The 23,168-nt window shown below is 44.0% G+C and overlaps 1 protein-coding gene across 1 annotated transcript in view; it reads left to right on the top strand.

Annotated features, from left to right (window-relative positions):
• FOXP1 (forkhead box P1) overlaps positions 1-23,168 on the top strand; it is a 332,004-nt gene that overhangs the window by 108,145 nt on the left and 200,691 nt on the right.

Below are 23,168 nucleotides of genomic sequence, written 5' to 3'. Positions count from 1 at the left end.
TTGAAATAAACTCGGTGCCTCTCTTCCCTTCGTCTGTCTGAATTAATACCTTAGGTTTATGAGAACAGAGTGCAAAATGCTTCGTGTCTTCATTTTTCCAACAGCTGGCACGTATAGATGATGTTGTTTAGGAGAAGGCCACTCACCAATCCATCCCCAGCCATGTGGAAAATGTTAGCGGTGCCGTATCTTGGATACAGTACCTCTATTTTCCAAAGAGACAAATGCTGTTAAGCGTATCTTTCTGCGGGAGCTGAGCCTCCGTTTATGATTCTGGGATCTCTTTTTGATCTCTTCTTTCCTGCTCAGTGCTGACGGAGGTATTTCTGGGGTAGGTGCCAGTTGTTCTCTCGCTAATGATTCATGTGCCCTTCACATGTTGCACTGCAAAATGACATGTAACAGCGTGTACCCAGTATTTACGTTATATCACTTTGGCTCCCAAAACATGTGCTTTCACTTTCATCTCGGAAGTTGCGCCATGCGATAACAGATTTGTGGCACAACGCTCAATGAAAGTTGCTTGGAAATGGATTTCTGGGATATCTGGGGCTGTGAATAAGGTGCCTGGTGCTGTGTAGCCTGCTGGGTTTGGGGAGGAGCAGGCTTGTTCTTATTGAGGTCCCTGCTTCAGGGCCTAGTGGCCGTGACCTGCTCCTGATGCTGCAGGTTGCTGTGCCCTTTGTGACAAAGGGCAGCCAACCAATGCAAGAACTAAGGGCCACGTAAATCCAGCTGCTCTTAAACACGGGTTTTTGTGTGTGAGTGAGCTTTGTGGTGAGCTGCTAGCAGGAGCACAGCAGCTGGAGCAGATGGGTCAGGCCTATGGTGCGGTCACCCACCATCCTTCACTCATCTCCCAGCACTTGTACTTGTGGCTGCAGTACACGAGGGGGGACGGCTGGCTGAATTCCTGCAGACCTTGAGAGAGCTGTTAGCCAGGAATGGCTTTAAACTGTCCTGGGGTGGTACTGCAGCGCGTGTCTCCTTCACCTTTGTGTGTAACACTTTCGAGTTTATTACGTTTTTCTAAATGACTCAGTAGCGTGTGCGAGGCTTTGGGTGGCCTACTTGAAACGCTCTTAGGAGGGTTTGCTTTTCAGAAAGAGCCAAGTGTTACCCTTAGAAATGTGGGCTCCTTTACAGGGTGCTAACGTATCTTCAGCCTGTGTGTGTAGCTTATCTAACTCTGTTGGTTCCTCTGCTTTCTTTCTGCTTTACAGTACGGCTGTAAAGGCTCTTGCAAATGACAGATTTCTAAGTCCCGCATAGGTACAAAGCTGTGGTACACCTTGTTGTCTGTGCTGGGTTAGAACCCAAAGTGAAGAATAAATGTGGAATCTGGGAAACATTATTCAACTTTTCTTACTCTTTTTTTTTCTTGCTTCTATTTCTCCATCCAAACCACTCTGTGATGTGTAAAGCCCATACGTCCTTTCAGATCTCATGCTGAGGAATCAGTTGGCCTAACAATACCATTTAGAAAGAATGACAGGCACTTTTTTCAACCTTTGATTTGTCTGGTTTGAGTTTCTGTTCTAGCAAATGTCATTTCTCCTGAAAGAAGGAAAATAAAATACCTTCTGAGCCACTCTTTGTCTGCAGGATTTATGTCCTGACGGATCCCAACAGTATGACTCAATGAAGATGTATATGTTCCGAAGTACTATTAAAAATTAATCCAATTTTCTCTTCTTCTGGTGTAAATAAATGACAAAAAAACACCCCAGCTTAAAACCAAAATGGCCACTTTTGGAGTTTTATGCAGAATAAAAGGCTGTTTATCCTTTCTGCTTTATTTTAAGCCGTGATTTTACTATTCAAGAAACAAATTCTAATCAGGCACTGTATCAGACAAATGGGAGCCTTAGCGAGCGGTTCGTGCGCTGGGAGGGAGCACTAAGATTCTCATTATAGTGCTTGTCTGAATAATTAGTCTGACCACTCTGCACTTTTTTGGCAATAAGAAGAAAGTTGCTTTTCACTGCCACGACAGGATGACAGGAGCATCTAGCGGCGCGGTCATTAGTGTGTGCCTGCCATCAATGTCATGTTTCGGTGTCAAATTAGTTAGTGCCCCCTCAGGAGCCACGCCGGACCTGCAAATTATCCTCCTATGTCCCAGGAAACCGCGTTTGCTAAACCTCAGATCAAATGTGAACAAATGATTAACATGGCTCATAAATTAACTAGTTTACAGGCTTATAACTTTTTACAAGTAGATAATAAAGACAGAAGTTTTAGTACTGTGTTATGCTTAGTTCAAAGCAGTGACGCTTTGGGTTTTCCTCTTCCCTCCTCTGCTGTAGATACGTTTGCTTTTCTCTTATAGGTGAAAGGAAAATGGTATACAGGCAAGGAAATAATGTTTGGGAAATCTAGTGTCCTAAGGAAGCAAATGTAAATCCACTGAAAACAATATAATTAAGTTTGTTATCTCATTGCCTGATAAGTCGCTGACAATAGTCTTTCTTCTTGTAGTGGCAGTTGTTCGTTAATGAGTTCACCAATTAAGTTTGAAAGATTACAGCCTTTGCCAAGAGGATTTATCTGTTAAAAGCATTATATTTTTTGTGATACATTCTTACCATATTGTAAGCCTCTTTGTTAAAGAGGTATAAGACTACCTCTTAAACACATTAAATCCTATTATAGGCCCCCAAATAATTTTACAATCTGTTTACATATTAGCATCTACAAAACTGTAACAAATCTGCCCAGAGATGTCTGTTTTGAGAATAGGATGCTAACAGCGCAGTCTCTTGAAGCTGGATTGCCCTTCTGAAATGAGTGCTTTTTTTTGCTAAAGAATAACTATTTTGTAATGACTTATGACCATGCAAATAATATTCTTTTTATATCTCCCTTAAAAAAAAAAAAAAAAAAATCTCAGCAGGTTTTTTTTTAATTATTATTTTTAACCAGTGCAGAAATAGTGCAGAATTTTCAGCGTTCTTTTGCTGCTTTTGAATCTAAAACGATCTGAAAAGAGTCAGTTTTGTGCTTTCTATACATTACAGTCTCATTCACCCACATGTGAGCTACTGCTGCCTTTCTTCTGTACCTTCAAGGGGGTGAGTAAGCCCTTATATCAGAGATCAAATCAGCATTTTGGAAAGGGCCTAGCATGCAAAAACATGCAAAATATATCTATTCATAAGAAAACGTCTGAAAATGCCAGAGGTTATGCTCAGTTTATCTGTCAGCAAATTTAACTTAAAGTAGGTGGTAGTCAATTTAGTAAATACTTTACTAACATTGTAACTATAAAGAATCATGAATGCAGCCTCAGCATCCTGACCCGTGCCTGCTGTAATGACTTTGCTAGGGAAACACGCGCTCTATTGCAGCTTAGCAATAACGTTTAACATGCGAGTAATTTCTGCCGGGAGGTTTGCTTGAACGTAGTCATAGTGAGAGAAGAAAGAAAAAAAAGGCGAGAGAATTGCACTTTGTAGTTAATCCTGGGAAAGAAAACTTGTTGTTGTTGTTGATTACCTATCTGGTGTGTTTGGGCTGATCCTCGGTGAAGCTGATGTGAATCTTGCACCTTTACAAGGGATGACAGCGTGCTGTTTGCCCTGCCTTGGTGTGTCCGGGGCCTCTCGGCTGCACCTCCTCCCTTCACCATCCCGTGCAATTGCTGCAGCCTCTTAGAGCAGCTGAGGGAAGCACAGGAGTGGTTTCATACACCAGTGCTGCCTCAGTGTCCGTTAACCTGAACCTTGTGTTGCCACACATGACAGACTCCTGCTTAGCACAAAGCCTTCTCCCTTCAACCTTGCTTTCCAGGGAGCACTGCCCATTCCCAGGCCAGTGCTTCCCGAGGGGCAGGACAGGGTGGCAGCACCTTTGCTCATCTCAGTGCTTCCCTGCCATTCTGCCTTTCCCTACAAAGTCGGGCTGTAAGGCAGTATGTTACACCTGTAAGGTTTCCCAACCCCTTTTAGAGAACATTAAGGCCGGGGTGAGGGTATATGCTAGTGAGATTGACCAAACACAGCCGGTGTGTTCTCGGTCTTAATGATTCTCACCCCTTCCTTAAATATGAAGTGCTTGCTGTGATCTGCGAGCTCCTAGCTGAGCCGTTAATAAAGGTGATACGTCCTCAAAGCACTGCCCCAGGTGCCCGGCAGCCCTAAATCAGGAGGGCTGTTCCAGATCTGGTAGCTGGGGCTCTGCTCTGCATCACCTTGGAAAACATCAACCCCCTGGATTCCAGAAGCAGAGCAAAAAGTGGGACATGTGCTGGAGCAACCCCCTTCTTGTGGTCTGGATGTTAGCGCTGGAAGTGAGACCACCCAGCGCTCCACACGTGCTGTGTGTGCTGCTGCCCTGCACGTGGCACTTTGAGAAATAATGAAACGATTCCTGTGGGATAGTGCTTCTCAGGGCCTGCTTAGCAGGACAAAATTACGCACCCACTTGTGGAAAAAAGCACGAATGGAATACACCGTGAATTGCTTAATTGTCCAGAGAGGTGTGTGAGGTTTTGTAGCTGACGTGGCAGCTGTCATAATCAAGCATATGGTGCTTCTCAAGGTTCGCACTTTGTTTTGCCCCTCTTAGTGGGTGAGCTTGCCCCATGCTTCTATACCTCTCGATAGCCAGAGCTTGCTATGGAGCGCTGTGGAGCTGTGCTCAATGCTTTGGTGGGTGCTGAGCTGCCTCCCAAGCTGCCCTCTGTAGTCGGCAATTTCTGGGGATGCTGTTAATGTTCCCAGTGCACTTTCCCTTCAGTTCCAAAAAATGTTAACTTCTGTCTTTGTTCCCTTTCTTACCTTCATCCAACCACATAATTGCTATATATTACTTGAACACACCAATCTCTGAAACTGCTCCATTTTCTCGGTTATTGGGCTATTTTCCTTATTCTTTTGAGATAGAAATCCTTAGAGATTGTGTCTTTAGCACAATAGCAGATTTATGTTTAAGGAGACTGGCAGTCCTTGGAGAATGGGAAGTCTCATGTCTTTATCCTCACATGATGATACCAAAGAGAGGATTTCTAGTACCGCTAGGCTTGGGTGTAGGCATGTAAAAATGCTGCCAAAAGCCTATTTGATCTAAGTATAAGTATTCACAAGGTGGGGGGGGGGGGGGAGGGGGAATGCTGATCCTGATATTGAGCTCTGCAGTCTGCTTTGTGTTCTAACCTAAGTGTAGCAAGCTGGCTTAAATCATCAAGTATTTTTGAACTCTGCATGGAGGCGGATGTTGTCTTACAGAGTGAAGGGAAAGCTGACACGTACTGGCATGCTCAGAGCAGACTTTATAGCACTGAATAAGGATCACATCGTATTTAAATCACAACAGGACAAACCACCCAACCTTGCCTACCCTTGGGAGTAGGGAACACCCCTGGCACTTCCTCTAGGGGTGGGAAAGCTCCCTTCCAGATACGTCCCAGGTACTGATAAGGAACTTGGAAGTGTTCATTAAGCTGAGTTAATCAGGTTCATTTTCATTTTCACGGTGCGTGTTGATGTGTTTGCAGTGACACCCTCTCCTGTTTTTTCTTTCCATACTGTTAAAAAAGAAAAACCCAAGAAAACACAATGTCCTGTTTGCAGTGAACAGGAGCTTCAATGTACAGCGTGGAAAATGAGTAAGAATTTCTGTCTTGAGAAAAACATACAAATTTTGTGCTGTGATTTTCGATAGCGAATGATTGGGTTCTGTTTTTATTAAGCCAAAATATATGTATTGCTCAAGAATAAGTGTTATATTTATAAACACTTTCTGACTCTGTGAGTTCTTGTTCACTTTACAAAAAACCTGTTCATGCTGCAATAAAAATACATACATTTAATTCTTAAGCAGTGAATTTGCACATTTTACTCTAATTCAAAAGACAGTTTGGCTTAACGGAAACCTGCGGTTCCTTTTGAGGCAGCTACATGAATTTACATAGAAAATATAAACTGGTGCAGCGAATAAACTTAAGCTTGGAAGGGACTTTGCTTAGGATCCCGTGTTTAGTGTGCACAGCTCTTCCCTGTGCAGGACTTTTTGGTTTTCTTGGACAGGTTTTGACTCCACATTCAGGAAGTTAAAAGTGCAGCAAATGTATTAGAAACTTGTGGGGAAGTGCTGCTCTGCCTGGGTTTGATGCTGTTGTTGGTGTGCTGCTGGTTCCATTGTGAGTAATTAAACCACCGATTCAGGTCTGTTCGCTCCCACACCAGTGCCAGCTCTGTGCAATGCAGAAGGCTCCCATTTCTGCTAGTGTTGTTGCAGCTCATGAATGTCAGGATCGGAGTCAGGGCTGGCTTTGCCCTCCTCTATTTATGAGCAGGGTGAGTGAAGGGCCCGCTCCAGACCCAACCCTTTACCCCTGTGCTAACCAGCCGTGCTTGGACAGGATGACACGTGGAATGAAGAGGGGACTTTGTGCCAGCAGCGTGGTGTCCCAGGCTGGTGGGTGGGATCTGAGGCAGCTGCCCAGCTCCCTGTGCTGACGGTTACGCATTTTTCCAGGAGCTGGTGGCAAAGCTTCAGCTGCTGGCAAGCTTGTGTGCGGCCTTTGCTACTAGCTTTGGTCTGACCACAAGCATGAAGAAAATGGAGGTCAGGGATGAGCCAACGGCTGGAGCAGCCTTGGGTAATCCTTCTGTAACCATGGGCAGGAGCATGCTGCCCATGATTTGTGAGTTCATCTGCTTTGAAAACATCCTGAGTATGACTGTACCTGTATTAATGCGGGATGCACCTTCCAAGCCAAAGAATTACTGTGATGGGCTACAGAGACTGTGAAGAAGCTAAATTAAACCCTTCAGTGGAGATGTGGGACTTGGGCAGCCAGCAGTGAGGCAGCCCATACCAAATAATGAGGAGAACTTAATTGGGGTTAACTGGCATGACAAAGTGCTGAGGTTTTGTGATGCTGCAGTTGTGCAGATGCTGAAATGCCGATGGTTGGGGTGGGCTGGGTCTGTGCCATCCTTTGTGTGTACTTTCTGTAGGCAGCTGGCTGTTCCCTGCCTGGAAAATTCGGTCTCAAGTAATTTGCACAAGGAGATGCATAGGTGGAAACAGACCTCGGGCCTCCTGATTTCTATGCATGTGTTTTAACTGTGAGATTGTTTCCTACCAGTTTCGCCTGTATGAAGGCACGGGTTTGAACACACAAAATTGAAGACACAAATTTAGGTGCTGTTTTGAGGCACCTCTGGTCGTTTGTTCTGTTGTTTCTCACAACTGGGGCCTAAGGGGAGGTATGATGAGATCTGATTAGCAGTAAGTCTGTTAATTATGACTTCTGAATTAGAGCATCAGTGCAGAAGCATCACTTTCTGATTTGGATTATAAAGCCCTTCATCTCAACAAAGCACAGTCAGTGCAGATGATAGCGGAGTGCGCTGAAATACATTAGATCAAAGTGATGCATTTCATGTGTGATGCCAAGATGGCTAATGAATTACTTCAGCCGAAGATTTATTGCTCACGACTTACTTACGCTAGTGCGACTTACTACCCAAAGCTATCAATTTGTGTGTAAACTCATCCGCTGTTTTATTTGCCAGCCCTGTGGAGAGGCTGCGCGTATCAGACATCTAACTTGGATGGTCTGACTGTGTACGGAGGTACAGGATGAACTACTTTTCCAGACTTGTTGGGCAGAAAATAACTTGGTTCTATCGAAGCTAGGAGATCTGGTGTGTGGAAGTGCGTAATGTTCTGCAGTGATCTGGGAATGGCATTACTGCGACGTATGTAATGACATGGAGATGGTACGGTATGGTGTGAGGAACTTGTGCAGAATGTATAAAACGTCGTGGTTTCCACATATGTTGTGGAGAAGAAAAATTAACTTCAAGTGTAAAGGATATGGAAATTTAGTGAAAAAAACATCTGTGCATTCGAGGACTTTTCATGGAACAAGCTAGATTTAACTGTCACAGAAAAAAATCTATAAACATCAATGACTGCAGTTACATTGAGGAAGTCAGGGCGTGCAAGAGAACATACTGCTCAATAGATCTCAATTTCCTTAGGTTTAAACAATTGAACATCAGAAGATGCGAGATCTGATTCATTTCTAATTTGTATCAGTTTCATCCAGGATACCTCCTGAGATTTGAAAAAAGCTGTGCTGTTTAACACCTGAGTAAGCGAAAATCGGGTTCATTTTCCTGTTTGAGAACAGCAACGCCTCAACAGTGTGTTTCAGCAGGCAGAGTGAATGAGACCTACTGAAACGGTTCACTTTGGGCAGTAATTCACCAGGTCTGTGCAACCTGTAAACACACTGGGTGAGAGAAGAGGTGGGAGCCAGCCAAACGTTGAGACCACCTTTGGAGTATCCCATATCCGGTAATTCTGCTAGTGTGTGTGTTCACAAACAATGTCCACGTGGCACAATATGTCCTCAGAGACGTGCAGTGTGGCATGATGCAGTTTGCTTCCAAGTCAGGCCTCTGCTGTATGGCCTAAAAGCTTTGTAAGAATTCAGCAGCAATATCAAGAAAAACCAATATAAATGGTCCATTAATGAATAGGTCCTTGAGTGTCAGGAAGCAGACGTTGTTGGAAACTTGGGTAATATTACCATTGGGTTTTATTAATTAAATATAGCTATTAATATGACCTTGGACTTAAACACAATGACCTCTTTTGTGAGTGTGATTAGCAGATGTTTACCATAATTCTTCACTCTGTGAAAAATGCTTGTTGCACCCAATAAAAACAACCATATTTACTTTGCTAAATCAAATATTTGGAACTTGGGTCTTACTTTATATATCATGGCTCCGGTGTCTTAGACTTTCCAAGTTTAAGGTTGAGAGCTCTCGGAGTAACATGTGTGGTAGATCTCTGAGTACAATGACCTATTGTATTAGCAAGCACTCTTTTTTTCTTTGGCATCGTATCTTCTGCAGTGCAACCAGTGTTCTCTACCAGGCACTGTATTTTATTTTTACAGAAGCGTGGAATTTTTGACTCCACAAGGTTTTCTATATTTTGTCCGTTACTTGGGGGAGACTTCCTTTCCAGAAGAACTTTAGCAATGGAAGCAGGAAACACAATTTCGGTTCTTAAAATAAAGCTGGAAGTTATTTTCCTTCGCCATAGCATCTCCCCTAATTTTAGACTGCAAAAAGTTTGTTGCATAATAATTTTTCTCCTGGTGAGTTCAGAGTGTGGGAGTGATGTCACAGTCCAGATCCTTCCCCTCGCCCCCCAAAAGGCCGCCTGCTGCCCACCAACTCCAGCAGGTATTCTCTGTGAGCGTTGTTTCTGGCTGCCGCGGTCAGTTCTAGCAGTGGTTCTGCTGCCTGCTTGTCTGCAGCGCTGAAAGGAAATAGCAAGGGAACAAAACTATGCTTTTCATGGGAAACCACTCCCTTTGGAATGGAGAGATATGGCTTGCCACTTCTATTTTGTTTCCCCCTCCAAAGTAAGCAACAACCTTGCAAGGATCAGAGACAACAAGAAAAGAATATTATTTAAAAGGCGTCATCTATCCAGCTGGTGTGTTTCAGGAAAAGGAGTCTCCTGCTTCGTATTTTAAGGAGTGTAATAAAAATAGCAAGTGGTTTGAGAAAGGGGCTGATGGACCAGAGAAAGTGACAGCAGCAGCACAGGGAAATAATACTCCATTTATCTGAGCAAGCTCGCATGTTGATAACGCTCCTCTCCGCAGTAGGTGCTATCAAATCAGAGACAATTTGTATCCACTGTGTGGCAGGTTACTTACATGGGAACAAGCCTCCCTGACATTATTGCAGATCATCATTAAGTAGCTACTGCTGTTTGTTTGTCGTTACCTGCTAGATGGTGTTTGCAAGTTGTGTCAGATCATTTGTATATCTCACCCACTTCAGGGACCTACTGCTTCTTGTAAGACACAGTCTGGCTTCTGTTCCCTTGCTTTGTTTTACTTGGGTGTGGGGAGGGAGTGGAAAAAAATATTGGTTGAAGCTTCCCTCTTGCTGTAACTTAAGCAAAGTGAAGGCTGTGTAATGTACGTGTATGGGGCTACACTGAGTAGCACCAGTGGGCGTACCCAGAAGAAAGGGCAGCAGATGTAAGGAAGAGAGATGGACCCTTGGAGATCCTCAGGTCTGGTGTTGCAGGGTGTGATGTGTGAGGATCCAAGTGAGGCGCAATGGCTCTAGGTGGGATATCCTGCTTGCTGAAGATCTTTAATCACTTGGGCTTGCATCCTAAAAGCACATTTCACATTTCTTACTTGATTGTCTTTCTCAGTGTTTCGGTTTCCTTTTCCTTTGTTCAGTAATATTTGTCATTACTGCCTGTTTAGTAGAATGTCAGATTCTTTTCAGCTCATAACTGGAAGGTTCTTTTTTATATTCTCAAGACTTGTGTGTTGAATTTGGTGTATTTTCTCGCCTGAATTGCTCTCCTTCAGCAGTACACGTTAGCCCTGCACTGAAAATACTGGGTCTGATCGTCAGTTTACAACTGTTAGGAAGCCAACTGCAAAATCTCCATTGAAGGCAGTGCGTCTGTTGATTTGTAGTTGACAGTGTGGCCCATTATATCTCTCCTAAACAGTTGCGGGTTAGGTCACTCAGGAGAGAAGGCTGTAATTTTGTGTGAAAGCACAGTTTGGAGAAACTATGGTATCAGCACCACTATTATAAAACATGAAGTGCTTTGTCTTCTCCCTTATAAAAAGTGTAATTTCTACCTATTATCAATATTATTACCAGAGCCCTTGCAGTAAACTTGTCTTTTGATAGGCAGAAACTCGTCTTCGCTGGGAACGAATACGGTGAAGTGCAACTTCTCTCTTAAAGGAAAATAAATAACACGAGTGAAGTTTACTAGAACACAATAAAGCCGTTTCCAGGAAAGCTGCTTCAGAGGCATGTAGGGTGTGCTGAAGATTTATACGTGGGGTGAACATGTGCAAGTACCGAAATGATGTTGTAAGGAGCACTGGAGTAAAATATTTGATCAACAGATACGTCTCGAGGAGATACATGGTTTGGTTTTCGTACCAGTTTTCACATGTCATGCAGACAGTTAAATGAAGGCTCTTTCAAACCTGCACACTAATAAATCTCTGTGGCTGGGGGAGGCCAGATCTATCGCAGCTAGTTCTTTCTTAAACAGCAAAGTTGGGCTGCCCTCGTACTTGCCAGCTCGTTCAGTTTGCTCAGAGGGTTCTGGGATGAGCGAAGGGGGAAGCTGAGAATTGGCAGGTTGCTCCAGACAGCGCGTTCTGCCTTGGGAAGCAGCTTGGGGCTGAAGTGTGCCTTGTCCTGCCTTGGTGTGCAATTGTTTTCAGCTCATTCAGTCAAGAGTCAGGAGATGACGGTGAAATAAGGCTAGAGAAGAAAAAGATCAATAAAAAGGGTGGAGTAGCTGCTGTGATTAAGAAAAAAGATTACTGTTGATTTATCGATTCAGTCTTCAGCTTGCCATCTTAATCAGGCTCTTTTGGTTAATGTTATTAATATTTATAGTTTAGTGCCATGTGCCAATTAGAAGAGACTGTAATTAAGTCTCTGGGCCTGAAAACATGAGGCACCGTGGAGCACGAAGCTGCTGTGGTCTTTGCATTACGCATTACTGGAAAGAGAAACTTAAGTCTGAAAAGCTGGTTCAGAGTGCAGAAAATGGCCTGTTCTTTTCCCAGCGTGGGAAGCAGCTTTTGTGATTGACCTTCCCAGGAACTTCAGAGAAGGATGGTCACAGAGCTTTGTTGCTAAGTTTGGAGTCTTGAGGGAAACTGCCCCAGCTAAGCCCGTCTTTGCCCACACCAAGTGGGAAACATCCCTCCAGCTTGAGTACTGCTCTCCTTCTACCTGTGAGACCTTGTTTTTGTGTCTTTCCATGTGCATATGGTGTCTCGTGGTGCTGCTGTCTGTCTGCTGCGTCTGGGACCCCTCTCTAAGTGAGCGGGACACCTTGCTGCAGGGTCTGACACGTTGCAGAAGCTGCAGGCACCCCAAGGTCTTCCCTTGGGTGTGAGCTGGGAAAAGGAGAGTTGATTACTTTTTTCTGTGTAGGGGGAACATGAGAACTCATTGTTGTGAACCGGCAGAACTGAGTCACAGAGGGTTTAGTCAAAGAAGAAACGCGTATCACCAGTGCAAACCAGAATAAAAAACGTGCTTTCTTTGTTACTCATTGCACCACAATGAGAATCAAAATCGCTCCAAAGTAGTTGTTGCTTATGCTGCTTAGAATAGCATGGATGGGATGGATTTTGTGGGAATTGTTTCTGATTTATGCAATACAATACGTGAAGCCAGCTTGCTTTGATTTTTTCCGCTTACGTGCAATTATGTTAGATTTAATCAAAGAAATGTGAATTACCTGGATCATTCCATAACGCTTGCATGGTACCTCTGGGTGTCACTGAATGAGTTGTGGCCATTTAAGCGTGTGCTGCTCTTGCAAACAGCGTAGTGAAAAAACTAATTTCAAAATTCCGTGTTAATTTAGACGCTTAATTTTTAGAGCTGTGTTACGTTCTGGGTTGTTTCACTGCGTTTTAAGCATAAATCCTGGTGTTTCAGATGCCCCGTAAGTAGTTCTATTTCTATTAAAAGATTTACTGTATGGTTTGCTGGGGTGGTTTAACCTATCGTCTCAAACCTGGTCCTTCAGCTTCCTTTCCTGCTTCCATTTGGGTAGCCATTGTGGTCGAGATTTGGTCTTGAAATCAGTGTGGTAGAACACATCAGAGCGCAGCGCAGTGCTGCGGGTACAGCCGCATCGCCTCGGAGCAGCCCAGGCACCAGCACTGCGGGGCTGCTTAACGTGAGCGTTGGTCACCAGGTCCTGGCAGCAGCTCAGTGGTGAGGTGATTGTGTCCTACATGTGCTGTGTCACCCACGGAGCTGCAGCGAGTGTGCCGCCTCATCCTGGGAGCCTCAGCCTCCTTTGTAGAGTCTTCATGGTTAAAGCAGAGCATTGGGTCTTGCAAAGCTTAGCAGCCCCTGAGAAATCAAACAGTAGGAACAGAGTTTGTGTTATTTTTCAGTCCAACCCCGACTTGGTGCACCATTGATTGAACAGATTTTGGCTTTGTGTTCAGTTAAACCTGTAGCAGTTTGAAAGAAATGTAATCGCTTTAGGAAATGTATGTCTTAGGAAAGACAATAATTGATATTCAACCGAAGAAAATAAACAGGAGCTTTTTTTAAAAAGGAGCTTATTTCCCCGTCCCAGGAAAAGCAATGTACCCTACCAAAAAATAAACAATTTTATCTTCATACGCTCTCTTGCAGCTGCTGGAGAAGTAGCTTCGCATTCACAAGGTTTGGTGCACAAATAATGGAGTAAATAAAAGGGTTTGCTGACGCAGGCTTCGTGAGATACACATGGCACATGAGAGGGAAGAGTCAAATCAGCAAACAAGCCCTGGGCCGCCTTGAGTATTATGGGCAAACCTGTGGATGGAGGGGAAAGCAGTCATGGTTTTTTTTTTTTCCCTTTCTTTTTAGTATGACTGTTTTTAAAACATTGCTGACTGTTAATGTCAACAAAGGACTGCTGAAGGAGAAAAGCAGAAAATAATGCGTGATTGAAAAGGTGCATCAGAATACAGCAATTATATTGGCTTTATTTTGGTTGCCTTCGATGCCGGTGAAAACTAATGCACTGGAGAGGACAGGTTTGTGGTTGGAATGCACTTGATAGATTTTGACAAATTAAACAGTTATAAAGATGTTTGGAAGTTATCCAGATCCTTACTGTTATTTATGTCACTGAACTAAAAAAAAATCAGTGGTTAATTTGCAGTTCTTATAATTTTTATGATACTTATGTTGCTGTAAATTTAGCAGCGTGCAGCATCAACTCAGCGGGATACGTTTTATGTTGTCAGCTACCTTTTGACATCATAATAGATTTCAGTTGCCAAAGCTTGAAAGAGAGAGAATAAAATGTAGGCTCGTGCTGAGCGAGTGCTCGGATCGCAGCCAGGTGGGCGCGGAGCCGGTGTGCCAGGACGGTCCTTGGGGACGCCGGGGACATCCCTCAGCCATGGCCATAAACGTGTCGTCGTTGTGAGGCTGGATAAGATGTCGATATGATTGAACTCGGTGGTACCACTGTAGAGCCTTTGAAGTCAGGTGGCTGCTGGTGGCTGATAAGCAGGGGTGATGCTGGTGGTGGGGCTCAGCTTGCCTGCTCTGAGCCCTGTGCCACCACAAGGTCTTCTCCTGATGCTGTGGCCCGACGATACGCCACTGCTTAAGGCACAGCAGGCTGAGATTCTGTCTGTAGCTGTTGTCATCTGCCTCTTGGGGCTCTCACTCTCTCAGGGTAACCAGGGTTAGGGGTTATCCATCCCCAGACTGTTCCTGAAGAGAGACCTCTATGGTTCCTCTGTTGTTCAGGGTGCAAGATGGGGAGACTGGTTTGGGCACAGTGTCAAATTTCCTGGGTAAATGCAAATAGCCGATAGAGCATGGCCCAAGTGAACCTGCAGCATGCTGTGCCTTGTCTGGGAGCAGCTCCTTGAGCTTGGGCAGCACTGACTAAAGGAGAGGCCCAAGCAGGATTTCTGGAGTGCCCCTGAGATCTGAATTCATAAGCTTTGCAAGTTTTTTCTTACTTACAGAGACTTTTTTGCAATATTTGTCTTTTTATAGAGACTCCTCTGTTCTCTCTATTTATAGAGATTTTTCTTCTATTGTCTCCTGTCTTGAAGAGAGAGAGATCCTACGTTTAGGTAGCTTGAAGAAGAGACTCAGCTGTTTCCCTCTTGAGAGGTTTATTCTATAGGGATGATACTGGGGGTTTTAATCTGAGCAGCGAGCCCTACCTTAGGAATGTGTGACACAAGAAATGGGCTTTTCATGAAGCGCAGCCGTGCCCTTCCCATCTTCTTTCAATATTTGCTCTTTGCCTCCTAAGCCTCGAAATGGAAGGATTTATTAACGGTTGTTTCCTCGCTGTTTGTGCGTTAGCTGCGTTTCTCAAGGGCGTTTCACGTGCTCTTTCCACTCTAATGGGATTGTCCATTGAGTTCAGCTCTGGCACGTTGGGATCCATTCTCATGGACAGCTGATTAAGCCAGAATCTTCCTCATCCGTAGGTAATCCCAAAGTACAGAAATTGTTACCGTGAGATTGGTTTTCTAACGTTTTGGGTTTATAATTGAGTGCTTTGTAGCTGTCCTCCCCCTCTACCTCCCTCCTCATCGCAGTCTTTAGCCGTGCTGACTCCAGCTTTTTGGTTCTGTTTCTCTTGCTAGATAGTCTTCATTTATTTTTAATTTTTTTTTTCTTTTCCCCCAAGAGGTAGTTTTATGGCCGACTCTTTCTCTGGGTGCTGCTTCAAAACTTGCACAACATGGAGCAGATTTGGGGCAGAAAGAAACTATCTTAGAACGCCTTATTTCTGTTTGGGTTTTGGTGGCTTTTGCTCACTGCTGGCTTTGGTGATGGGGAAAAGCAAAAGCCGGAGCAGGTCTGGGTGGAGGTGTTCTTTCAACTGCAACTTATTTTTATCATCCTCATCTTTTGGCAAAGGGGAGCCTGGAGGTGGAAGAACTCAAAGGGCCCCCGTTTTCAAGTTGCCGGCAAATACGATGATTGGGGCTTGAGATTTGGGCTCAGTAGGCTTCTAATGCTTGGGCTCTGGCCATGCTTTCCAGTTGTACCACTGCATCCTCGTGCACACGCCTTTGGTGCTCTTTAGGCTGAAAACTGCTCTTGTGCGTTGGAAGAACAAGATCCAGTTTCCATGTTGCTCAGAAGCAGCAGACTAGTACTTGTATGTTAGTCTGTGCTCACTGGCTAGGCTTACTCTGGCTAATGTTTGCCAGATTCTTCCATTACATATTAAAATGAGATCTTCCGAGTGGGTTTTATTTTTGTGTGTATTTCCAAAAACTAGGCCAGCCCTAACGAGCACATTTTGGTGTTTTTGTATTTTTTTTTTTTTTTTTGCATTTTGTCATTTTACATATTGAAAAAAATGAAATGCAAAAGAAAAATAAAGTAAAATAAAAACCTGCTAACATCAGAAAAATAGCTTTGTGTCAGTCTGCGTAAGTGTTAAAATCTGACTGATCGTTTGTGTGTACAGACTCAGGTTTTATGGTGTTTCCTTTCCCCACCCAAGAATCACAGATGTTATGATAAAAATTAATGCCCTTTTGGTAAATGCTTTCCTTTTGTGAACTTGGCCTAAAGAGAGTCAGGCAGTGCTTTTTCTTTCACTAATAAATATGGTAAGATTTAGGTAGACGTAATAGGCAGACATTAATTTGTCGGGAGAAGGAGCTGCCGAAGGAAAATGCAGAGCATTTCTCCCTCCTTAAATCCAGATATTTCAATATCATAAAGTTTTTATTTTAACCATCAGGAGCATAGCCCTGTCTGTAGGATTCAGCTTTAAAAAATGTCTTTGTAAATTGAGATTTTAGGGCTACCTATTTGGAGGATGTTCCGTATGATAAATGACCCCTATAAGACAAAAAAAAAAGTAATTGTGCATGTCTGCTTCCTAGGATGTGTGGTAATAATAAATGAACGTTTTATATATCATTATATATATATCATGGCAGAACAAAAATCAGAAGATATATTATTCATTATTCCTGTTACTTTATATTTAAAAGGCAAAGGTTTTCGCTTCTTTGCCAAAACAACTGCTACAGAATATGTTTGCAGCAATCCCCGCAAATACGAAGGGTGGAGAGTTCTTCCAGGTCGTTAGCACTGGAGAGATGCCTTTAATTGTATTCGTTTGAACATTAATACATTAATGCTGAGATTTAAGTACTGCTACTATTAAAAATTAAACTGGAGGGACAGTGTGCAGATCGTATGCTTTAGTGTAAGTTGTCAGGTGCAGTGCTTGCATATTTAGCCTGCCATTTCAGCGCTGGAATGGATGTTGGAGTCTGGCTTTGGCTTTCTAAGGGACACTTTTTCCCTTCCCCTCCTCACCCCACTCCCCCCCCCCTTTCACTTCTGGCAGTAGCATTTCTTTTCAGGGATACATTTGCACCACCTGAGCAAAAGTTGCACTGATTAAAATCAGAGGAGGATAAGGAGTAACTTGTTTGCTGTCCTGAAGTCCTCTTGTTCTTCTCCCCTTCCTCCCCCCGCTGCGTCCGCAGCTATTTTGCAATATGCAACCCCCTTCGAGCACTGCCTGCGGAACTGGAGTAGCTCTGGCATGTAGATTTCCCAGTGGGAGAACTTGTGTGGATGGTAATTTTAATGAGACCTGATTTAAGCAGTAGAATAGATCCATAAAACTAATACAAGCAGACTTTCAAGAGCTCTACTATTTGTCAGGGCAGTGAATTTTAGAGGTGCATCCATTGGCTTGGTAAAGAATATTATAATCCTGAAAACTGAACCCGTATTAATTCAGATTGTTTCTATGCAGTGCACTACTGAGAACTTCTTGAATCCAGGGCAGGCCAAATATAGACTTATTTATTTTTGAGGCTCAGCTTTCATCCAAAAATCGTGCTAGAACCACAGGACCTTAAAGCTGTGCTCTATATGAATGAATGCAAAGTCTGTATGAGCGCACGCAGCTGTGTCTCCAGGCTGCGGCAAACCCTTCGCTTTGCTCTTTCTCCCTTCATTTAAGACCACTGCTCAGTCCAAACGTCTTTCAGCCCCTCCTGCATTGTGGCACTGAGTTACATGTGGCAGTACCGTGGTTTTCTAATGCTCTGCAGATGGAGGTGTTAAACCCTTCCGAGAACCCAAATCCCACTTCAGGACACACGCTTTATAGATTCTGTTTTCATCCTGGTGCTCAGGAGCTTCCCTTGCTGTTGTTGGAAATGTTTCGTTCTGCTTGGCCTTTCTGGACTGTTTTCTTTCCTCGCTCGCTCACATGCCCCTTTCCCTCCACCCTGTCTTGTGTTTTGTCTTGTCTTATTTTTCCAGTGAGGTGTTTTCACAGCAGCCATCTCAAACGGCAGTGAGAAAGAGAGCAGGTGGGGAAATTCAGAATGGGAGCTGCGCCCATGCAAGACAGAGCGGAGGTGGCAATGGGAAGGGCCCATGGGGGGAGGCTGGGGAAACCAGACCACAGCGGAGCGAGGGGGAAAGAGGGGCAGAAAAGCATCACAGGATGAGAAAAGGGAGGGGAGAAGGAGGAGGGAGGAGATTAATGGAGCCCAGAGGGCGAGGAGGAAGAGGTCAAGGACTGATGGTCAGCCCTGCAGGAGGAGTCCTGCTGTGCACAGGGCCCATAGCGGGGAGGGGGCTGCCGAGGCAGTGGGAAGGCAGCCTGCATTTAGGCAGCTAAAAAGTTTATTTGCTTTTTCTCGCAGGATATGCTAAGTGATTTTGCAGTTAGAGTGGAGTGGCATTATTGCACTTAGCTGTGCATTGATTAAATAAATTTGTTCTCCAACTCGAGAGTTAAGTGTGTATTATGAAACCTCAGAGCCAATCTTAGTGGCTGCGGTGTGCAAATATTTTTAAAATTATGTAATTAAACAGGACTTGGGCTGCAGCGTCCACTGAAGTGATTCATTAATTGAATGGTTTGATTGAATTGAACGTTATTTTAGTTTATACAGAAAGGGTCGCTATCTTTTCCACAGATAGGGCTGCCTTGCGGGGCTGTCGCTGGCGGTTCAGAGTTCCTTACGAGGAATCTTTAGCACCCAATTAAATATTAACCAAGAAGATGCGACTCGTTCTTTCTCTGTCCCTGAAACTGTGTTTTGACATCAGAGGCTGGTGATAAAGATTTGCTCTGCAGAACCGCTTGCAATGCACTCTATTTATCACTAGATTATTTCTAAATTAATCATGCTAAAAATCTCCCCGTTGTAATTGTGCTGGGGCTCAGAGCTGTGTGATGTGTGTAAATAAAAAATGCCCTTTTAATTTCACGTTGACTGTATCTACGCGCCGCTGCAGCCAAACCGTGTCTGTTTCCATAGAACGTCATTTTAAAGGTATTGTGGTTACTGAGCGGCAGCTGTGATTGAAAAGTATGTAAACTAATCTTTAGTTGCTCGTGTCATTTTTATATTCTTGTGTCAGAACACAAGAAGGCTGCTTTAAATTTGTCTTTCACTATGTATTAATTTTCAAGTCTAATTTTTCTTGGGTTAAAGCGTATACTGCATTCTCTGCTGCACATTACCATTCGGTGCCAAACTAAATGGCTACTCGTGAAAAAAAGTACAAAATTAGTTCCTGCTTGATTGCTGTAAAATACATATTTATTTTTGTTTTATTAGCAGCGCACAAAGCACAATTATTCTGCATGCTATCAGCAACTTAGGAGAAGAAATAATCAAGTGCCCTGTATTTACTGATGTGAAGAGCTGCAAGCATCAGAGCTGCACGCTGCTCTCCCCCAGAACAGAAGGAAGGTACAAGAGGGTTGGAGTTTGTTTTTGTCCTTCTAGGCTTGCCCTGTGTGGTGTTTCTGCTCTTTTAAACGCAGAGCATTTAAAATTAAACCCTCAGTAAATATGTCTGCATAAGAACTTCTTTGTCTCTTGATGCCCAACCATTGAAAATTAAATGTGGTTGCGGATAAGTATTTATTCATACCATACCTCACACCTGATCCTGTGTCAGTATGACATCATCTTTGCCACAAAGATTTCTAGTGGTTTAAAAATGTTCCGTTGTGAAATAAGTGGGAGAGGTAGAAAAGGGGCAAGGAAGGCAACAAAAATAAACTACTGGTGGGATTTGATGTTTTGCCAATTAAAAAAAAAATAATTAAAAAAATCATATTCTTAGGTCAACGTGCTGCCTTTGATCCGTACACAGGACTTCCATTTGTGCCGGTGGCTGTTCAGCCTGCGGAGGGAAGGCTCTATATGACTTAATTTGTATGTTGTGGGAAGTACATTTTCCTAGCCATGTGGTCTAGCTTACTTGAAGAATCTGAAACGCGTTATAAATGTAAATGCTGTGTTTAAGTAAAACTTCATTATGTTTTGGTGGTTTCCAAAAATGCGCAGGATTTGACCTTAAAGTGTTATTTCAAGGTGTTATGATATATGAGCTAGACTTTGTAGTCTTCTAAATTAAATCTTTGAACGTGTTATTATTGTATGCTGGCATCGGCAAGATGTAGTTCTCAGCTATTTTCTGTCACAGCCTTCGTTTTTCTAACGAGAGTAAGGAGGCAGGGCCAGATCCCTCTGGAAGGTGTGTGACTTGGGATGGCTTCGCCCTTGGATGTGGGACCACGATGGCAGTCCCACCACACACACAACTCGGCATCGAGGTGGGGCCGGTGCTTCTGCACAAACACGTGTGCAGTGTGGGGGACCACCGCTCCCCTTCACCGTTGCTGGGGCCTGTGGAGGATGTGGTGAATGGTTTAGCGTTTGGATCCCGATCTGGTTCCTATATAAAAGGGGTTGTGTTTCTGTTTGGAAAATATGAGCCCCTTTTACGTAGCCCAGGTGCGGATTAGCTCTAAACCATTCCCCATTCCTGTGTTTGTGGGAGACTGTTTTCAATTCTTACAAAGAAGCCGTACAAGTCAAGCCATAGAAACAGCAGAAGCAAAATCCAGAAAAGGATGTTTGCAAAGTGTTTGCAATCTCACATTGGTAGTCCGGATCTAAGCACAGACATAACTGCTCTAAGTATGCTTTTGCACAAAGCATACTTTCCACCTTTGCCTCCCTACCTGTGCTTGGCCTGGTGTTTCTTCTTCTTTGCACAGCTGCCCCGTGCTGGTGCTGAGCAGGCAATAAGCACTGCAGGCCATGGGTGCCAGGACAGGGCAGCTGTGCTCAGCCCCTCATGATAGCAGCAGTGGGGACAGCCCTAAGCATCTCCCATACCACCAATACCACAGCCTGTGGCAGTGGGTGCTGCCCTTGGCCTGCTGAGGAGCAGCAGGAGGGAGACCCAGCCATGCTGTGGTGTTTGGAGCATGGAGCAGGCTTTGGGCCGGGCTGTGTTGTTGCAGAGAAGTCAATTAAGAATAAGAGCTCTGAGTCAGCAGCCGGGGCCGTGGCCATCGCGCCTTTGAAGTGCTGTTGTTGGTACCGTTTTCACGGCGCGCACTCGCGCTATGAATCACAAGGGTTACATGGGTGATTTTCCCTCAAGAACCGAGCCCGCCCCAAACAATCGCGAGGCATCTCTTTCGGTCCAACGCGCCGGGCCTGGCTTTTGTGTAGGGCTGCCCACGGGGCCACCGAGGCCGTCTGTCTGTCTGCTGTCTGTCTGTGGCAGGGTTGACTCCCACCTTGCTCTGGGTGAAGGACTGAGTGGCAGTCCTGGCCATACAGCCTTGGCATGCCAGCCCCATCCTTCATCTGCATCCCTTTTCTTGGGTGTGCAGCTCCTTGTTTTCCTCTTCCAGCAGCCTGTGGTACCACTCAGGGTTTTCATATGATTTTTTTCCCCTCGCTGGGTGCTGGGAAGGTGATCCAACCCCAGATCCTGTGGGTAAGAGGAAATGTGTGCTCTTGCCTTGGCAGTGTCATCTCAGTGCAAAGATGTTGGTCTTTGCAGTGTTTCCAGGATGGTGGCAGCTTCAAGTACTTGGAGCTGACACTTGACATTCCCAGATAGAAAAGATGTGTTGTGGTGTCCCTTTCCCATTCTGTCTGTATCATTCCCTTCCTTGCGTCCCGAGTAGGGCGATGCTTAGAAACACATCTAAAACCAACTTCAAAATGGATTGCTTACCCGTGTTTCTTGAACTGATAATTTTGCTGGCACATTATTATTCATCCTCTGCTATTTTCACACTGTGACACAAAACTAGAGAGAAGAAGAGATTGAAATTCTGACCGGTACGTTATCCTGATACCTGACATGCTGTGTCGATATGAGAGTATCTTTACCACAAGGACTTTCTTGGTGGTTTTACAGATCCCAGTGTGAATAAGTAGAAAAAAAGCTGAACTAATAGCTCATGAAGTGAAAATACATATTTTATTTTATTTTTTTCTTAAAGAAATTGATTAACATGCAAATATGTACTGTATGCATATTAAATATCATTTCAAAATGTGATGGGCAGGAAGCATAAGTGATGCCATTTGGTTTTGTGGCATCAGTGTGGGTTGATTAAGGGGGTGGGGATAAATTTTGGGGATTATTGATATAGCATGAGTAGAGCCAGATGGTTGCATTACACATCTTTTGTGTTCTTGTTTGCTTCTTAAAGCAGTTGCAGAATTTTGCCCTGGGCAAAATTTACTCTTTGCTCGTATGTTCCCCTTGTGAATTTACTTTTGACAAAGTACTTCACAACGAAGGGAAGCACCGCGCCCGCAAACTTCTCCTTTCCCTTCGCGTTTGTGAAATCAACAGCCCTGTACTTATAAAATATTTTGCAACTTGTGAAATAAATTAGCAGTAGGTGCAAGTTCAGCGTGCGTGCTGTGTGCCGCTACCCCTCTGTATGCGATATTGATTTCCAGCGTGAGATTGTTGTACATTTTCTTCGCAGTGTTTTGGAGAGGAAACTGTGGAAATGGCACCCAGTTCATTTTGGTGTGTTGCTTATGTAGTATTCTTCCATTAAATAAATGTTGTCTGAAAGATTAATGAGCTAATTTTTCCACTACTTTTTTTTTTTTTTCTTCTTTTTTTTAAAGTTTTGAGATTGTGGTGTACCTGATTCATATTATCAAAAACACATACTTTGTGGTATTCAGGTTGAGTGGGAGAAGGTTACGAAAGGTAGGTGGTTCTTCACTGGGTGTTTGTGACATTTGTTGGAAATGCTTATCACTGGAACCACCAGAATTTACATGTATTTGTTATTTCCTCTGAAAGCAAATTTTGCTTTATTTCCCATAAGAGATGAGTTTTGTAAAAGCTTCATAGAAAAAAAAAATAAAAATGTAGATCTTGTGCCTCACACTGGTTTTCACCAGCACAGCTCCATTGACTCAGCCGAGTTTACTCCAAATCAGACCCCTGGATGACGAGGCCCCTCTGCATTTAGCAATTACAGTGAAAATGATCGTGACTGTAAATACGTTCTGTCCTCCGCCTTCGCGTCTGTGTGAGGCAGCGGGCTTGCAGGAGTCGAGTGGGCTCGCCTTGCTCAGCAGCAGGACTTCTATGGGGAGCAAATCCTGGCACTTCTGCTTGCAGATGTTGACTCAGTGGTCCCACACCTGCGTCCCCTCTCTGGGCAGAGCTAAACCCTGTGTTTTGCCCAGGTTGCAAGCAGCGACTTCGGGTCTTTTGTTGCAACCAGGAGCACTTGATGGAAAAAATGGCAGCGAGCAGCTCTGACCTTACTGA

The sequence above is a fragment of the Coturnix japonica genome, chromosome 12, assembly GCF_001577835.2.
Source record: "Coturnix japonica isolate 7356 chromosome 12, Coturnix japonica 2.1, whole genome shotgun sequence".
Classification (NCBI taxonomy): Eukaryota; Metazoa; Chordata; class Aves; order Galliformes; family Phasianidae; genus Coturnix; species Coturnix japonica.
The sequence above is the reverse complement of the archived record's forward strand: the minus strand, read 5'-3'. Positions and strand labels throughout refer to the sequence as shown.